This window comes from Trachemys scripta, chromosome 1, assembly GCF_013100865.1.
Source record: "Trachemys scripta elegans isolate TJP31775 chromosome 1, CAS_Tse_1.0, whole genome shotgun sequence".
Classification (NCBI taxonomy): Eukaryota; Metazoa; Chordata; order Testudines; family Emydidae; genus Trachemys; species Trachemys scripta.
The window spans coordinates 197,665,733-197,685,482 of NC_048298.1; positions in this window are offsets into that span (position 1 = coordinate 197,665,733).

Below are 19,750 nucleotides of genomic sequence, written 5' to 3' on the forward strand. Positions count from 1 at the left end.
TGGCTCTGCTTTGGTCTTCATCACACATCAGATGACTTGATGACAGCCCATCCCCGGAGGGCCTTACAGCTTAATTACCTGGATTGTGGGCTTTTCCCATTTCTAGTCCCTCTATCCGCCACTAGATTTTATTAGTATTTAGATAATTTTGCTTCATCTGAGGAGCTCTCTCTTCACCAAAGCAGCTGCAGAGGAACACTTGCAAACTGCAAAACGCCTTTAGAAGCGAATGTCGGAGCGCTGTGTAAACAATCTAGGCTAAACTCCGCGACACAGATAGCTCTGACCATGCTGAGGGTAAGGGTCCAGCTACACTACAGTTACAGCTGGAGGAAGTGACCTGGTTACAGTAGTACAATCAGGATTTTTAAGGTTGTTTGCAAGTGGACTAAAAGCCTTGCACAAGCCAGCATCTGCCTTTTGATACAATGCATGAGGGAGTGGGGCTGTGCATTCAGTGTTGATCTTTTTCCTCTAGTTCTTCTAGGCCTCTTTCACATCCCCAAAGTTACCTGCCTACTGTCACTACCAGTTTCCCTCCAATTTGCTCCCCCCCTCAACCTCCCCCCTCCCCCAGCTCTCTATCTGTGTCAGAACGCCTCAGCGGTTAGGGCACACCAGCTAGAGAGAGCAGCCCAGAGCTCTATTTCCTAGCTCTGCCTATGACTCCCTGTGTCCGCAAGTGAGTCAGGTTGCCAGGCTTCAGTTTTCCTGCTCCACAAAATGGGGATAATGATACTTACTTGCCTTTGCAAAGTGCTGCGAAAGGCATGGATGGAAAGCCCTTCACAAATGCCAAGTATTGTCATCAGCAGGGGTGGCTCCAGGCACCAGCGCAGCAAGCGCGTGCCTGGGGCAGCAAGCTGCAGGGGGCGGCCTGCCGGTCGCCGTGAGGGCAGCAGTCAGGCAACCTTTGGTGGCATGCCTACAGGAGGTCCACCGGTCCCGTGGGTTTGGTGGTAATTCGGCGGCGGGTATGCCGAAGCTGCAGGACCACGGACCGCCTGCAGGCGTGCCGTCAAAGGCCGCCTGACTGCCGTGCTTGGGGCGGCAAAAAACATAGAGCTGCCCCTGGTCATCAGGTTGAACAGCCTTCTTCCCAAAGACAGCTAGCCAACCTGAACATTTTGTGAGGGTCCTAGTGGGCCTCCACTAGATTCCTCCCTACCTGTGGCCAGAATGAAGCCTCCTTCTTCTTGACCTGAGGAAGAGTTCTGTGTCAGCTCGAAAGCTTGTCTCTCTCACCAACAGAAGTTGGTCCAGTAAAAGATATTGCCTCACCCACCGCCTACCTTGTCTCTCCTTCTTTCCTTTGGTTACTCGGTGTGGGTGTGGGGGGCAGATGGAGCTTCAGATTTACAATACACCTGCAGACTAGAAACGGATACCAGGGCTGGACACCCCTAAGGTGGGTCTAGGGACAGCATGCTGGTATAACACCCCTTCTCACAGACTAGGGTGGTAGAAGGTCTAAGGCTTCTCGCTGGGGGATTGCTCCCAGGTGTCACTAATGAGCTCCCAGAGCCAACCATTTCCTTTTGAATCCACTTCCAACTAGAACCCCAGTTCTAGGCCTCCACTAGTAGATTTCTGGGAAAGCCCAGTTTGTTAGTGACCATTGTTGGAGATAGGCCGAGGCAGGCAGCCAGCGGTTCCAATTACCTCAGTAATCACAGAGAGTTCTGCAGCTGACAGTTTTCCAATGGTTAATAATATTTTGCATGTACATAGCATGTATATGAAGATCCCCTCCTTCCCCCCACAGCGCACACACTCTGACCTCTTCATATATGTACAGAGTGCATCCTTCAGTAACCCTCCCAGCCTCATCTGTGGCCTATCCCTGTACCCTCACCCCTCTCGTGCACTGAAAATGCCTGTCGGCTGCACGTTCAAACAGCGCTCACCCATGACGCTGTGCCAGTGCTCTTTACTTACATTAAACCGTTTTAATTGTGAGTTTGCTGCATTTGACCTAGTCCCCAGCTGACATTTAACTACATCCCAGAACCACGGTACAATCTGTCATGACTGGCAATCTATCTCAGGGACAGGCCTAGAACTGGAGCAGCGGCAGGTGCAAACCAAGGCTGAGGTACGCTGGAGGTAGGACTGCCAATTTTGGTTGGATGTATTCCTGGAGATTTCATCACATGACATAATCTTTAATTAAAGATTAATCTTTAATTCCTGGAGACTCCAGGCCAAACCTGGAGGGTTCGCAACCCTCGGTGGAGGAAATGTGCACAGCTCCTGAACAATGCGACTCCTAGTTTCTTATTGTTACATGCACTACATTTTAAAAGAACAAAACGCAGCTAAATACAATGAAGCTCATTATTTCACACCCCACAACATTCACATCTAAAATCAATACAGAGGAAAAGGAAGAGGTTGCAGTCTCTTCTATCTGAAGTGACACGTATTATACACCTATACCAAGCAATGGAGCATAATGCTTTTTGGTATGAGGTGACACATTTGGTATGAGGGGAACCTGCATGCCCCCCCCCCCCCCCCTGCTGCTTGGCTTTGTACTGAGCATCCTCACACGCACTGAGAATTCTCAGTAACGCTGCTGAAGCCGGCTTCCCTCACTCTGCCCCCCACTATCAGCAGGTATGGGTTGTTTCTGTATGCATGGGTGTGTTTTTAAATCATATCGATAAAATCAGTTCTCCCCAAATGCTGCACAGCCAACTCATCATTGGTCATCTGGCTTCTTGTGGGAGTCATTGGAAAAATTGCTCTTGAGGAGGCGTTTGACCGTTTGAGGGAGTAAAAGAACGTGTAGAGAGTGAGAAGGGGGGGCGGGGGGGGCACGGTAAAGCAGTACCTTGTGGAATCCCTACAAAGAGTGAGAGAGAGGAGAGGATGAAGACCTATGAAAGGAATAATCAGAGAAGTAAGAAGAGAGCCAGGAGAAGTCAAGATTATGGATGGTGAGGGAGGTTATGATTTCAAGGAGCGTATGACTGACACTATTAAAATCAGCAGAGAGGTCAAGGAGAATGAGGATGGAGTAGCGGCCCCATGATTTGGCCAAGAAGAGACTGTTAGAGACTCTGATGAGGATAGATTCAGGAAAGCATGGCATAAATTATTTTACACAAGGCAACTTTGTCATGGCTTTGCTAGTTTCCACAATTTGCCAGTTATGTGGTCACCTCAAAATCATGAGGAAAAAAAATCCACTCCTCACCACAGCATACTCTGAATTTTAAGAAATAAAAATCCTGAATTTTTTTTTGTAACATACTGCCAGATGTTGAGATTCAGACAGCCTGATACATTAGAGCATGGAGATAACAAATTTAACACATAGCAAGTATTAAGATAACAGGTTCATCACATAGAAAATTTTGAGATGAAAATGTTATCTCCACATTTTTTAGATATTTGATAAGGTAAACCCTATATATCAGTTCAAAGAGAGTTTACCCACACAGACAAAAAAAATAATGCGGCATTTCATTTTGCAGAATCTACCTTCCCCTTATTACTGAAGGGAGCAATTTCCTAAACAGCACTATGGAGACATCATCTAAAACCATGAACATCACTCAAGTCAGTGAAGACAATCAAACTTTTCAAGGGAAAATTAGAGTGGTTTCCCTAACATTTGGAAAATCACACAAACATATGCACCCAAATAATCTGTAGCAGTCCATAGTAATGTTACCTTGGAAGAAACTGTCCTTAACGACAAAGAAATCATTTCTTGAGTTATAAAGACATGTAACGTGCTCTGTAGAATGTTGATTGCAACTGGAATCCATATGATATCACACAAAAGATCAAGGACCTGGTTCTCCATTGATTTGCTTCTTCTACAGTCATTTGCAGCTGTGCAAATGCTACTACCTAGTCCAGGATATTCAGTTTAGACACTATCTTTGCACAGGTGTAAATTACTACACAAGGCACAAAACAATGAAGAATCGGGCTCCAAATTTCCACCTTACTATCTGGCAGTGACACACAGAAGTTGCCATTGGCACATCAAGACACTGGAAAATTTCATCCATGGCACCTTCAGTTTGTTATGCATATCAGATGAAATCTCAAATAATTATGCTTGGCAAAGAGATTGCACAACTAGCACTGAAGCAATGCATATTAAACACAGCTTGCAGGACCAGACACGTCCTGTCTGGAAGACACCAAGATACTAAAGAAAATGTATATTAGGGAAAAGTCAAGAGGCAGACAGAGGAGGCAATATCAAGATGTCCTGAAAAAGAATTTTATCAATTGTGAAATCAGTAACGATGTGTAAAACTATTTACAGGATCATGCAAATCCTTACAATGAGCCAAAGCAACACATAGTGCAGAAAGTTTTAAAAGTGAAACATTTTACTCGACAAAAAAAGGCAGTTCACAAGCAGAAACAACAGCAGTCAGGCACAGCTAGCAAATAGCCATTCTCTGCTGACCCATGGAAAGATCTAAAAATAAAGCATTGGACACTTTAGCCATCTGTAAATTCATAAAATCTCTTGATTCTGGACACAAAGACTTTGAATTCAGTCTATGGAGCAGAGTCACTCTGCCTGGAAGAAGGAGGTGCAAATAGCACAGGCACATGCATACCACACAAGACATATTAACCAAAAAACAGCCACAGATTTTTCTCCCCTACACAGATGGTGTTTATCACCTGAATACGCTTCAGAATTTTTTCTGGGGAATTACTGAATAATCAACTGAGCTCTCATATATTCCCCTCCCCATTATCCAAAGTGAATTCCTCTGAATCCAATAGAACACCTGCACACAAAGAGCAAATAACATTCACCACAATCTAAGGGAAATCAAATACTTTTTTATCCAGAATACAACAGTCCAAAATGGAAACATTTTATCTAGCGCCCCCACCCCCGTCAGATTTTGGGTATTCCGATAAAGGGATGCAGATTGGAACCAGCTCAGATTTGGGATTTGCAAGGAAAAAACAAAAACAAACAAGCAAGACACCCCCCCCCGTTTCATCAGAGAAAAAACATAGTAGTTTTGCCCACCTCACATCCAATATATAACCCTTACCATGATGAAAATCCATGATTTAGGAAGGAAAATATGGGTTTTACTGTGTGAACAGGTACAGAGAAAGAAAACCAGAAAATAAAAGGAAGCCCAGATTATATTTAATTGGAGATTTATGGACAATTTACAATCAAATTGGTTAGGTTTGTGAATGAGATGTGCAAGCACATGATAACATTATAATACGCTGCATGGGATATTTTCTGAAGAGCTTTCTCAAGACATGAGTGGCAAGGGAGAGAGGGGAAGCTCAGGACAGCTTATCCAGATCAACATCTCTCCTAAAGACTGACAATGAGATTTTTTTTACAAAACCGTTAGTCATTTGACTGAAGGCAATTTGACCAAAACTGATTCCCCCTGATCCAAAGGAATTAATTTCAGACCCTGCGCAGCGGTTTCCCGTAACATGAAAGTGCTCCTTTTGTGTGGCATGAGATTCAGACCCCACAGATCTACAGCTTTGCTGCTTCCATCTGTGCAGGGAGAGTCCTTGACAGGCAGTTGTCCGGATACTTAATGTCTCAGGGAAATAATTTATTGCAGAGGTCTGGCATCTTTTCTGTAACCATGAGGCAATGAACGGACACCACCCTCTGTATTAGCTGCTGCACTTAAAAGAAAAAAAACTAAAAAACAACCCACAAGCAAAAATTTGCAGAAGGGAAGGGGAAAACATTCAGGACACAACACACATATTATTCAGAATGCCATTAATGCAGATGGTACCGGGCCTTATTTATTTTTGGTTTTATTTTGAAACTCAGTTCATCCTTAAATCATCCGATGACAGCAGATCTATGTTACTGCGCTACAGCATCACATATAGACAGCAGAGCCTGGAAGTGCCTAAGAGAGGGAAATGGGGGGATGGATGTGGAATCCTTACTACTGCATAACACTAACCTAGCCCCAGCCCCAGCTCTGGAGCAGCAAGGACTTTAGACTGGAAGGCATTTTTAGTCCCTTCTCCACTTGAAGGTTGATAGCTATAAAGAGAGGTTTCTGGGGTAGGGGAAGTAGAAACCAGAAACTCTTGCCCTTTTGGACGCTCCCAAGGAGTCTGTCCCGGGGACTATGGATTAGTGGACCATTTAGATCGCATAACATTCATCTCAGGATGCATCAGACTGCCAAAAGAACAGAAGCTAGATTAAAAACTACTGCCGGCGCCCTCGTTAAGACTATGACCTTGACAGAATCAAGTCCCTCACCGTGACCATACCCAGCCAAAGACACTGGTGGCTCCTTCACGATCTACTAGGGCCCAGCCCTGGTATAATTCTAACAAACAAGTACATGCTTGTGCATGTGCCTCTCACATGGCAAACTCTCATTGCCAGCTAGTAAAACAATGGTCCTATTACGCACAGCTCTGATGTGGCCAAAGGGCTGTAATTCTTAATCAGGATGCCAGAGGCATACAAGCATTGGCAGATTTAGGCCTATGTAACCCATGGTAACATAGGGATGATTGATAATTTATGAAGCTCAACAGCAGACATGATCTCCTCCTGGTTGTCAGCCAGAGTGCCATCCGCCATCCGATCAGACTTCAGTGTCAGCAGATCATGGCAGTGACTCATTCCCTAACTGCTCTCCATAGGGCTCCCTACTTTAGCGGTGCTACATCTTCATCTCCTGCTTCCCCCCGGCCTCAGAGTGTTTGAGGGGCCTCACTGCAATATGTTCACAGGCAGATGGGTGGCAGCCAGAGTCATCGTGAGAACATAGAGTGGGAATGGTCACAGTTATATGAAGGAAGCTTGATGGGTTATTTTGCACAGAGCCGTGCAACACCCAGGGCTGGGCCTGCTTACAAACATGACCTATATTGAAATACAAGGACTAAATTCTTCTCTGGGACATGGCCATGTGAGCAACTCTTAGGAGCTCAGTGTCTGTAACTGAGGGCAGAGTTTGGCCCTAAGACAACGGTTCTCAAACTTTTCCTGTCGCGTCCCCCTTACCAGTAATGGCATCTGTCCGCACCCCCCTCCATTACTGCACAGTTGGTTCAGCAGAAGACCTTGGGCTGAAGGTGGAGCTGGGGGCAGAACTGGGGATGGGGGAGGAGCTGGGGCTAGAGACAGAGCTGGCCTTGGGGTGGAGAGGGAATAAGGGCAGAGCTGGGCTTGGGGCGGAGTGGAGCTGCGGCTGGGGCTGGAGCTGGACTGGGGGACAGAGAAGGGAATAGATTGGAGCTTTGGCTGGGATCGGAGCTGGTCAAGGGATGGAGCGAGACTGGGTGGTGATCCCTCCCGGCCCGCTGGGGGCGCTGTCCCACTGCACCTCCCACCCCCCTGCCCAAATGTTCCTCTGCCCACAGTTTGGGGACTCTCTGTCCTAAGATCATTTATAAAATGAACAACTTTTACATCAGCCAATTAACAGGACAGCAGCATTCAAATAAGCCACCATGAATGGTGTGCTCATTAGTGGTGCTATCTCCGACTTCATAATTCTACTACCTAGTGTGACAGACCCAGACCAGTGGGGTACAGGAGTCTGGTAGAGGGCAAATATACTGGTCACTGGATGAGTAGTTTTCTGTTCCCTGAGTGACCAGAACAGGGGCTGCACTAGAGTAATCAGGAACCTGCTAGAACCAGTTAAGGCAGGCGGGCTAATTAGGACACCTGGAGCCAATTAAGAAGCTGCTAGAATCAATTAAGGCAGGCTAACCAGGGCACCTGGGTTTTAAAAGAAGCTCACTTCAGTTTGTGGGGGGAGTGTGAGGAGCTGGGAGCAAGAGCCGCAAGAAGCTGAGAGTGAGAGGGTGTGCTGCTGGAGGACTGAGGAGCACAAGCATTATCAGACACCAGGAGGAAGGTCCTGTGGTGAGAATAAGGAAGGTGTTTGGAGGAGGCCATGGGGAAGTAGCCCAGGGAGTTGTAGCTGTCATGCAACAGTTACAGGAGGCACTATAGACAGCTGCAGTCCACAGGGCCCTGGGCTGGAACCCGGAGTAGAGGGCGGGCCCAGGTTCCTCCCAATTTCCTCCCAATTGACCTGGACTGTGGGTTCTTCCAGAGGGGAAGGTCTCTGGGCTGTTCCCCAACCCACATGGTGAATCTCTGAGGCAGGAAAATCCGCCAATAAGCACAGGACCCACCAAGATAGAGGAGGAACTTTGTCACACTAGCAATAGACAATACGTAACTGGAGATTAAACTGTATATTGACAAATATTGTGTCTGCTCATTCTTGCGTTTTGCCGACAATCGTACAGAATAGAAACACCCAGGAGGGCCTGAGGGGAACAATTAAATATCTAAGCCCTAATTTGAATAAAGCACCTCAAAATGCAACAGGCAAAATTCGACAAGACTTTTTAATGATTTATAAGCGTGGTGCTAGACTTTGAGCAAAAAATTCTTCTGGAAACCCATGTTTGGAAAAGATAAGAATGTGCTGACATTAAGGTCATATTGATCCCCATACCTTTCCTAGTCAAATAAAAAAAATAAAGGTTATGGTAATGAATAATTTAGGATGATATAGATGTATTGAACTATGATAGCCAAAGATGAAAAATTGCTGACTGGTAAAAATAAGTTACATTTTGTTAGTGTAATGTTAATAGTTTATGATTATGTACCATGAATGAGTTTGGATGGGTCAGGGTTATACTTATGCCAAGGTTTTGGCCTAGTCTTTCCTTGACATGAGCATTGTCTTACCAATCTTTCTATTATGTAGACTTGCTTAAATGATGCTATTTACAGCTGACAGGAGGTTTTATTTATAGAATGTATCGTGTCGGAAAGCACAGAGAGGAAGTTAATCAATACAAGTCTGTCGCATCTTACGCGCATTTAATATGCGCAATTTCAGCTTTACGCGATCGGCAAAAACAAAAACAAAACAAAAAAAAAGAGAAAAATAACAATTTTAACACTGTACCTGTAGTGCGGGCGATTCTGCCCGCCACTGAACTCAATGTACTTTTGACTATACGTGGTTTTTGCTTTACGTGCTAACCGCGGAACGGAACCCCCGCATAAGATGAGATAGACCTGTATTAAATAAATAAACGTAATGCTAAAAAGTCCCTGTATTGGGGAAAAAAGGAGCGAAGTGACATGAAAACATGGTGACATGAAAATAGTGTAGACCATAAAAATTATTTAAATTGAAGATTACAGAAGTGTATTGTACAGGTTACGCAAGATGCAATGCTTCACATTGATTGGAAAAAAGCTAATGAACGGAGAGGTGTTAAAAAAAAATCAAGGGCACAAGCTGGAGAATACCAGACCAGAGACAGAGAATATTGAACCAGAGATGGAAACAACCATCATGAAGTGCAGGAAAGCTTCCCAGCACCCTGGAACTCAGTAACTTGGGCCCCTACCTGTTCCATCTTACCTGTTTACTATTATAGTAATAAAATATAGTAATTGTAATAAAAATTCTGTTTGAAAATGAATACATTAAAGGTAAAAATTAATTCAGCCTAAATTGGGTGGACTTGTGCCTTGATTTCCTACCACACAGGCCCAGTCCTGCATTCAATGAGCATGCTAAATGCCCACTAATGTCAGGGTCATTTTTAGGTGCACAGGGTGTAACAGATATTGCAATCAAATGAAATATCTTTGGAGACCATATGTCATTAAGTTTAACGTTTAATCACTGTGGGCCAGGGATTGCGTGCAAATCCAGGGGAAGGGATACCACTGTTCCTCCAGGAACCAAAAACAGTGTGTGTGTGTATGGTGGGCGGGGGGAAGAGGGGTGGTGATTAAGGTAAACAGGTAAATAGCTCCAGAGAGATACCACCCCCTGAAGAGGTTTGCATACACTGATCCAAACTGGGTTTTCCAGAACCCAAGGCTCTGGGGTTTGAACTGGCTTAGAGCTGTCATTCTGCTCCAGAAAATGGATAAGCCCTTCTGTCCAAGGGTTGCCTTAACCCTGTCTGAAGGTTGGAAAGACTTTGGCCTGCTAGGGTCCCATAAGACTGATGGGTTACTCCTGGTGTGGCTAATGTGTATTTAAATCTACTGTTTGGGTTTTTAATGTTTTCTTTGTAATCCTTCGTCGTTACGAATAAACGTGCTTGCTTAGAAAGAGCGTTGTGGTAACTTGTAACTGCTGGCAATCCCTAGTTTGTAGCTCACAGAGAGAAAGCAAAGCACAGGTGCTGGCTGTTAGGCAGACTGGCTTGCTGGAGGTATCATTGTGTAGACCAGGAGCTGTGCAGCCTTAAAACCCCTGGTCAGAAGGGAGTGGGACATGAGTCCCTGTCCAGAGACAGGTGGCAGCTGAACATCTGACACATGACTGGGCACACCTGGAGTCACCCACTGGGGGAGAGGGATATAAGTACAGTTACCCTGAAACTATGACACAAGGAACACGAGACTGGGACTGGTGTATGAGGATTTCACCTAGGTCATATAACGTATTTCATGCTTCCATTTTTTAAATTGCAAGCCCCTTTAGGATATTGGCTGGAGGGTGTGGGGGGTGCAGGGCAGAAGGCAGGGTGTGTGTTGGGGTGTGGGGGGTTCAGGGCAGAAGGCTGAGTGTGTGTGGGGGGGTTCAGGGCAGAGGGATGGGGCTGTGGGGGTGCAGGGCAGAAGGCTGGGTGTGTGTTGGGGTGGGGGGGTTCAGGGCAGATGGGTGGGGGGTGCAGGGCAGAGGGCTGGGGTGCTCGGCTCATGGGGGTGCCCCCAGCCCCCTGCCCTGAGCGGCTCATGGCCGGGGGCTGGAAGGGATATGCCCTGTTCCACCCCCTTCCCCCAGGCTCTGTCCCTACCTCTCTCTGCCTCCTCTACGGAGCTGTGTGCATGCTGCTGCTCTTTCCCCGCCCCCTTGCTAGGGCCATCAGCTGATTGGCCAGGGACGGAGAGGAGGCGGGGCCAGAAAGCACCACACTGGGGGAAGAAGCGGGGGAGGGGGAAGCTTGGCTGCCGCAGAACCAAGCTTCTGCCTCCTGCCCCCGCAGGGGAGAGCGGTGTGTGTGGGGGGGCTGAGTGGGGCTGGGGGCCGGGACCGCGGCAGGAGCTGCGTGCCACTCAGAATCGGCTCGCGTGCCGTGTTTGGTACGTGTGCCATAGGTTGCCGACCCCTGATGTAACCTCTTCTTATTGCCTTTTATGACCCTTGCTAGGTGTAACTCATTTTGTGCCTTAGTTGTCTGATTTTTGTCCCTACATGCTCGTGTTGTTCTTTTTAACTCATTGTTAGCAATTTGGCCACATTTCCACTTTTTTAAGGATTCCTTTTTGATTTTCAGGTCTCTAAAGAGCTCCTGAGGGAGCCATATTGGGAGAGTTTGCTGTTGAGACTTCAATTTTGTCTCTTTGAGAAACTGCTAGCTCTCCTGAACTCCTTTTTTCCTTAGATGTTCTTCTCATGGGACCCTACCTACCAGTTCTCTGAATTTGTCAAAGTCTGCCTTTTTGAAGTCTTTTGTCCTTATTCTGCTGCTCTCATTCCTTCCTTTCCTTAGAATCAGGGAATCTATCATTTCATGGTCACTTTCACTCAAATTGTCTTCCCCCTTCAGATTCACAACCAATTTCTCCCCGTTAGAATCAAGTCTAGAATGCCTGTCCCTCCAGTCACATCCTCCACCTTCTGAAATATGAAGTTGTCCTCTACACATTCCAACAGTGATCGGCAGTGTTTGAGCACAGCTGCAACAAAAACTTGCCCAATCCATACAGGCACACAGCCTAATACAAACAAATACTTGTGTTATCACTGCTCACATGGCACAGACAGCAGTACCTATTGGCATGCAAATGGCAATCCACTGCCTGGTTTAAGCACCTGAATAGCATTCATTCTGGGTGAACACATCCATCATAAGGGAGTGGGGACTGCAGTGTTTTCTCCACAGTGCTAGGCACACACAGTATCGCACTCTGCCTTGCAGTCTCCCTGCAGTAGAGAACAGGAATGTGTTTCTGCATGGATTTCAGGTAAAGCTTATTGCTTCCATTCTCAATCAGCTTTTCTCTAGCTTTAGTGTGACATAACTTAGGGAGTTACCACCTACTGAAACCCCAGGGGGGTGGGTGGATGCAAACCTGCCCACATGTGAACGCCCTTCTTCCAGTCTAAAGGGAGGAGCTACTAAACCCAGGGTTCAAATAAAGTCAGGGGACAACAAATGATAAAACAGGAATGAGTGTGAGGGTCACAGGGACAAAAACAGGAAGCCTGAAGGGGACACCGAGCAGAGAACCCTAGACAGCGCCCACTGCTCCTCAAAGGTGTCTAGGGAGCCAGTGGATGTGGCCCAGAGGAATTCTGCCCGGATACATGAACCAAAGGAGGAGCGGAAATAGGTCCCACAGTCGCAGATAACCACCTTGGCCAGCACCAGTAAGAGGTTGATAAGGAGATCTTGCGACTTCATACGGCCACGGATAAGGGGTGCATTAATTAGGAGGTGCAGGAGAAAATGCATGGGTGAGCACATGGGACCCTACCTACCAGTTCTCTGAATTTATCAAAGACTGGTTTTTTGAAGTCTTTTGTCCATATTCTGCTACTCTCACTCCTTCCTTTCCTTAGAATCAGAGAATCTATCATTTCATGGTCACTTTCACTCAAATTGCCTTCTCCCTTCAGATTCACAACCAATTTCTCCCCGTTAGAATCAAGTCTAGAATGCCTGTCCCTTTAATCCCACACAAGGAGAAGGTTCTGGAGGAGCTGTAAAAGGGGCTGCAACCTGGTGCACTCAAGATATATATGCACCAGGGTCTCCCTGATGCTTCAGAAGGGGCAGGTGTTGGGGACAAGTGTGAACCGTGCCCAGTACACACCCATGCTCATGGCTCCATGAAGGAGCCACCAGTTAATATCACCGGTGGGCCATGGAACCATTGTGGAATACAGGTTGGCCCACCGGAGCTTCTCACCCTCCACAGGTGGTAGGAGGTCCCACCACTTCGTGTCAGGGCGGGACATGAGGGTGAGGAAATGGAATGTGTGCAGGTCATGCAGCTGGCTCAGGGTATGCAGAGGAGGCTCACGGGGCAGGGTTCCCACTGTGTAGGGAGTTAACAGGTAAGCCTGAACTCTGATCATTCTGACACCTATTAATTCCCTCCTCCTGCTCCCACAGAAATCTGTTTGGAGTAATTAAAGTAAATTAGCTAATCTGGCTGGTGGGCGAAGTGACCTAATGAGTCAGTCAGCCTATCAGTTTCAGTCAGATAAGTAGGGCCCTACCAAATTCACGGCCATGAAAAATGCATCACGGACTGTGAAATCTGGTCTCCCTTGTGAAATCCGGTCTTTTTTGTACTTTTACCCTATACTATGCAGATTTCACCAATGTTCCTCAAACTGGGGGTCCCAACCCAAAAGGAGGTCACGGGGGACACAAGGTTATTGTAGGGGGGTCGTGGTATTGCCACCTTTACTTCTGCACTGCCTTCAGAGCTGGGTGGCCAGAGAGTGGTGGCCGGTGGCCAGAGAGTGGCAGCTGTTGGCTGTGTGCCCAGCTTTAAAGACAGCGCCCTGCCAGCGGCAGCACAGAAGTACGGGTGGCAATACCATACCACGCCATCCTTACTTCTGTGCTGCTGCCTTCAGAGATGGGTAGCCAGAGGATGGCAGCTGCTGGGCTGGAGAGGACTCAGCTCTGCAGGCAGCAGTGCAGAAGTCAGGCTGGTGGTACCATACCATGCCATCCTCACTTCTGCGCTGCTGCTGGTAGCGGTACTGCCTTCAGAGCTGGGCTCTCGGCCAGCAGCCACCGCTCTCCAGCCACCCAGCCCTGAAGGCAGTGCTGCCACCAGCAGCAGTGTAGAAATAAGGGTAGCAGTACCGCAACCCCCATTACAATAACCTTGTGACCCCCCCCCCCCACAATTCCTTTTTGGGTCAGGACCCCTACAATTACAACACCCTGAAATTTCAGATTTAAATAGCTTAAATAATGAAATTTACGATTTTTAAAATCCTATGACCATGAAATAAACCAAAATGGACAGTGAATTTGGTAGGGTCCTACCAAAAGAGGGACAGGAAGGATGTGCTAGGGGGAGGGCAACAGGGCTAGCTGAGCCCAATCTCATAGAGATCTCAGGCAAAAGAGACCTCGGACGCTCTCAGGTCCTGAGGAGACAACCTAAGCCATAAGGAATATTGTGTAACCAGTACAGTTGTATGGGCCTGCGAGGGTGTTGGTGTTGGGAACTCAAATAAACGGCCCATTGGATACACAGCTAGTGGAATCTGAGATGGTGTCTGTGGAGCAAAGAGGCAGGAATGGAGCCCACCCTGCTACAGGCCTAGATACTCGATCCTCACCTCTGGCTGAACCGAGCGGGGGGCAGAACCCAAGCATGGCGGTAGGTGCAAAGGCAGCTGAACACCTGTTTTGTATTTCATCAGTCTGTAATGTTCTAATTCTTGCTGCATTGGGCTTTGGCATCTGCATTGGGTTTTGGCACCCAAGGTGAAAATAAATTGATCAGAAGGCGCATCATCCCACCAGCCCACAATATTCCCAGGAGAAATTTGGGGAGTGTCCCACAGCAGGGAAAGTGCAGCGAAAGACTATAGAGCATGTAAAGTCTGTTTTCTAACATAGCTAAGGCTGAAGTCTTGTTTTCTGTATAAATGTTGGGTACTTGTTAGCTGCACCACACCTTTGCCTAAGGTACCGCTGGAGCAATTATATTTTTTGCATCTTCTTGTAACTCTCAAGGCTGACTCAGCGGTCCCTGCACATGCAATGCGCTTTCATTCCTTAGGTTCACTTGGTGAACCAAGGCTCCAAAGAAAGAATGCAGCCCTCCCCATATAGCAAGCAAGTCCAGGGTCTAGTCATCAGCAATGTACTGCATGATAAGTGTGCAGCAATAAACAGCACAACAAGAGATAAGCTAAAGCAGGAATCACATTTTTATTTGCAGGTGCTTCTGTACATCTGCTGTAAAAGATAGAATTCTGCTATGAATTTCAGTCGTTTAAATCCAAAGTAACAACTGATTTCAGCTGATCTCCATTTACACTGGTGTAAGTGAAATCAGAATTTGGCCCTTATTCCAAATTTACATCAGCATAATTGACAGCAGAAGTTGTATTTTCCCCAATAACCTGTAACGATCAAAGAAAGTAAAAATGAAATTTGGCATCCAGGTGGGTTTTGATAACATTCCCAGACACTGGATCTGATTCTTTACCATCTTGCAGTCGGTCACACCTATACCACGTGAGTTTAAATCGCAACCATGTTGATCGGATAGTGTCTTACACCCAATGAGGTAACGGTAGAAATGAGCGTACAAAGAGCAAGGCAGTGGAGAATCAGGCTCAGGGATTCTAGTCTTTCTTACTTATGAGAATTTGCACCTGTGTAGGCTTTTATGCCAGAATCATGGAGATTGATTTTTTTTTCCATGTAAAAAGAATGACAACTTTGATTGAGAGTTAGGAGATTGCAGGAATGGACAAAATGATTTCTATGCATAGAAGTAGTTCCACTGAAGTCAATGGAACTATGCCAATTTATACCAGCTGAGGATCTGACCCATGATCTGGATTTTCTATATATGTGGGTTTGCAATAAGTATTTATCCTATGTAACTAAAACACTATCAAGGGGAAAGATGAAAACCTGAAAGGTTTTGTATTACACAGTGGGGCATATTTCATGTAAAGTGGTTAACAATCACAACTAGCCAAACTGTTGTATTACATTGTAGCCGTTTCTGATTTGTCCAACATTCTCAATGTGAGCAAAAGTTTTAACTCAGCATTTATCTGGAATATAGAATCAGCTTTTCTTCAGCACTGCTAGGAAGCTTTAGCCTGTAATCAATAAAGAAAATAACACTCATGCTTTTATAACATGCTAAATTTATCGTGATAAATAATATTATCTGCTCTTATCACATTCATCTAAAAACAAAATAGGTGCAAAGGCAGCAAGTAGTAAGCAAAACAGGAAAGTGATTAATTAAAACCCAGATTGTGTAATAATAGCTTCATATTATAACACACTTTTCTGCTTGAAGGATCCCATTCTGCTCTGCTTTCTCAAGGTTTTGCATGGTAATCAGTTCTGCACTTGTTGGCCAGAAGAATGTAAACCTAATGTTCTAGGTTATTGCAGGAGGAGAGGATACAGCAAGGAATCCAATTTACAGATTCAATATTAACCATAAAACCGAGAAACATAATGCTCACACTGGAGGAAAGGTTTGTGCCATGGCCTCAGCACAATGAAGAGATGGGGAGAGGAGTTACAGAGCACTGAAAATGTAGCATGTTTTACAACCAGTGTCCAGAGGCAGATTTAAGCTGAGTGAGGGGTGATGTCTCCCGGGAGGAGGGAGGCACTCCTAAATACTGAGGAGGGAGACGAGGGCCAGTTGTGTGGCCCGAAGAGAGGATGAAGATCTTCTCTGCCTCATACCTCTGGGTTTAAAACCCTGTGGCTCTTTCTTCTCCTGGAATGAGCTTTGTGGCATGGAGACACCCTCGGAGGCAGCCTGGAGTGGATGCTGCTGAGTTTCTTGCCAAGTGGTGGAATCATCACCTCTGTGCAAGATGGTGGGGGACAGACCACGGCAGGCGCTCTCTCCACCCTGCATGGAGCGGTGCAAGGTGACATCTCTCCCGTCAATGGGCAGCACTTCACAACTGATAGTTTCAAAAAAAAAAAAAAAAAAGAGTTACAAGGCTGAGGAAAAGCTCTGAAAAAACCACAGACTCTGAGACTGTCCACGAGCCCTGTGACGTACCTACATCCCTGCCCATCACACAGGGCTCTCTGGAAGGCCATTCAATAGAGCTATGAGGTCTCAGGTTCAGTGCGTGGCTTTCTCCCCATCACCTCCCCGTTGTTGTGTGCATGAATGATTGTCATGAGGGGAGGGTGCAATCCCATTGGAGGGAATAGGGGTGTGTGTGGAAGGAGCTAAGGGAAGACTGGATGGAGGTTTTTTGTTCCAGAAGAGGAGGGATGAACTTGGAAGTTGCCCCAGACAGGGATGCAATAAAGGGGGAGACATTCTGTACCTCCAGGAGATGGTTCAAGGTAATTTCACCACGGATCCTTCTGTGAGCATGAAGCTGCTGGTACCCCACACCCTGAAGAACTGGAGCATGAGCAGGAAACATACTAGTATTGCAACTGCTCTGTGGTGTGTTGGAAGCCCATGTCCTTGGGGGGCCTTATGCAGCTGCAGACTTGGAAGCCACTGTTTGAATTGGTCATTGCTAGACTGGAGCTTGCAACACAAGCAGCTGGACACTTCCTCTGCCTAGGGGACGAGTAAGGGACACCTCCACAGCATAACCAACCTGGAAGAGAATCTTTCACTCTATGTCTCAGTTGCTCAGATGGGGCAGTAGGAAGCCAGGGTTTCATTCCACTTCTCTCTCTCTGCCGCAGACACAAAACATTCATCTGCTGTATGGTGTACTAAGGTTTCACAAAGGAAACGACTTCTTTAAAAACTCCCTACGCCTATGGCAATTCTGTGAAATACCAAAAAGACTAGAAAATAATATTAACCCTACTCCACTGCAAGCATTGCACAGATTTTGCCAACATTTCCTGCCATTTCCTTTTCTCCTTGTAATATAGGCCTTAACACTGGGGGCAGTGGGTAATATATTTGGTCACAACCAGGGCGGGAGCAAGGATGTTTCGCACCCTAGGCGAAACTTCCACCTTGCGCCCCCCCTCGAGCCCTGTGGCAATTCTCTGCCCCCCCTCCGCCCTAAGGTGCCCCCTCGCGGCAGCTCCCCACCCCCCTCTGCCCTGAGGCGCTCCCCTCCCCAGCAGCTCCCCCCCCCAGCAGCTCCCCCCTCCGCCCTGAGGCGCCCACCCCGTGGCAGCTCCCCCTGGCCCAGGGAGCCGTGCAGCAGTTCTCCACCCCAGCTCACCTCTGCTCTGCCTCCTCCCCGAGCACGCCATCGCCGCTCTACTTCTCCCGCCTCCAGGCTTGCGGCGCCAATCCCCAGTTAGGTGCCACAAACCTGGGAGGGAGAGAAGCAGAGCAGGGTGGCGGGCTCAGGGAAGGAGGCGGAGCAGAGGTGAGCTGGGGCAGGGAGTTCCCCTGCATGCCACCTCCCCCCACTTACTTGCTGCAGGCGGCCCTCCCTGCGCCCCCCTTCCCCAGCCCCCTCCACCTAAATGCCGACGACGACCAGGGCGGCCAAAGATCTGGCCGCTGCGGTTGCTGCCGAAGGACCCGAAATGCCGCCCCCCAAATGCTAGCGCCCTAGGCAACCGCCTAGGATGCCTAATGGGTTGCACCGGCCCTGGTCACGACCTACCAGGGCTGGATTTGAACCATAATCTAGTGTCAAAAGGTTCTATTATGAAGCCCCTGAACACTGCAGTTTGAATCCTGTCAGCAAGCACAGCGTCTTGGGGCACATGCACCTGCTACAGCCCTTGGGCTCCTTAAAACAGGGAGCTGTACTCGCAGGGCTCCTGACTAGGAGCAAACATGCAACCTACAAGAAGTCAGATATAAGGATTCCTGCCTCATTCCTGCAGAAAGGAGAAAACCAGGCACGGGGACGCACAGCTAGTGTGGGTCTCTCTCCAGTAGCTGGGAAAGGGCCACTTGGGTGTGTGAACATGAGCATTTGGGCTTTGTTTGGACTGCCCCCCCGGGAATCTGCCCACCGGCTTACAAATCCCCATACTCACTCATCTTCCAGAGGGAAAAGTCTGGAGCCACAGGACCCAGCTTTTAAAAGTTGTGTCTAAAGAGGACATCTAAACCCCACATCTGGATGCTCCAATCAGCACTGAGGTCCGTAAAATGCTTGATCCAGGTGCCTCAGTGCTGATCTGAATAGCCTAATGTGGGGTTGGGAAGCCCTGTTCAGACATCCATGTTTAAACACTGACATCTGAATATGTGCCCTGCACATGGGGCAGTAGCAAAGCCACACCCTTACTGCACAGCTATCTGACTGAAAAAGAAGACGCGGAAGTTTGCAGGGGGGAGGTTTCACTAGGGTCTACTTGATAAAAGCAGAAGTGGCTTATTACAAGGGGAAGTAAAATGTCACAAGGACAAAACAAATTACATTAGCTTCCTGTTTAAAACTCCTCTACGCCAGCATCTGTAAAGATACCGAATAGCACCTGCCTGCATTCGCAGTGGGCCTGATCCTGTGAGATGCAGAGCACTGACTGGATAGTACCCTCAACTCCCTCAACTCACATTGAAGTCAATATTATTATTAATATTACTCATGTTACTGTAGCACCTAACAGTCCCAGTCAGGGAACAAAACCCCATTGTGCTAGGTGCGGTACAAACAAAATAAAAACAGTCCCTGCCCCAGAGAGTTTACAATCTAAGTATAAGACAAGAGACAACAGGTGGGGGGATACAAGGACTAGGCACTGAGGATTCCCTACACCCGTTCCTACAGGAGACACTCAGCACCTAGATAGATGCGCTCAGAACCTGATTCAGTAATCCATTCCTAATTAGCAATAGACAGTAAGCGCTTATAGCTTTTCTGAGTTAGGGCATCAGCATCTTGCAGGATTAGGGTTACCATACGTCCTCTTTTTCCCGGACATGTCCGGCTTTTCGGCAGTCAAACCCCCGTCCGGGGGGAATTGCCAAAAAGCGGAACATGTCCGGGAAAATGGCGGCTCTGTTTAAGAGCCCGGCTGCCTGAACGCTACCGGCTTCGGGCAGCCCCGTGCCTGGAGACCCTGCGCCGCCGGAGCCTGGGAG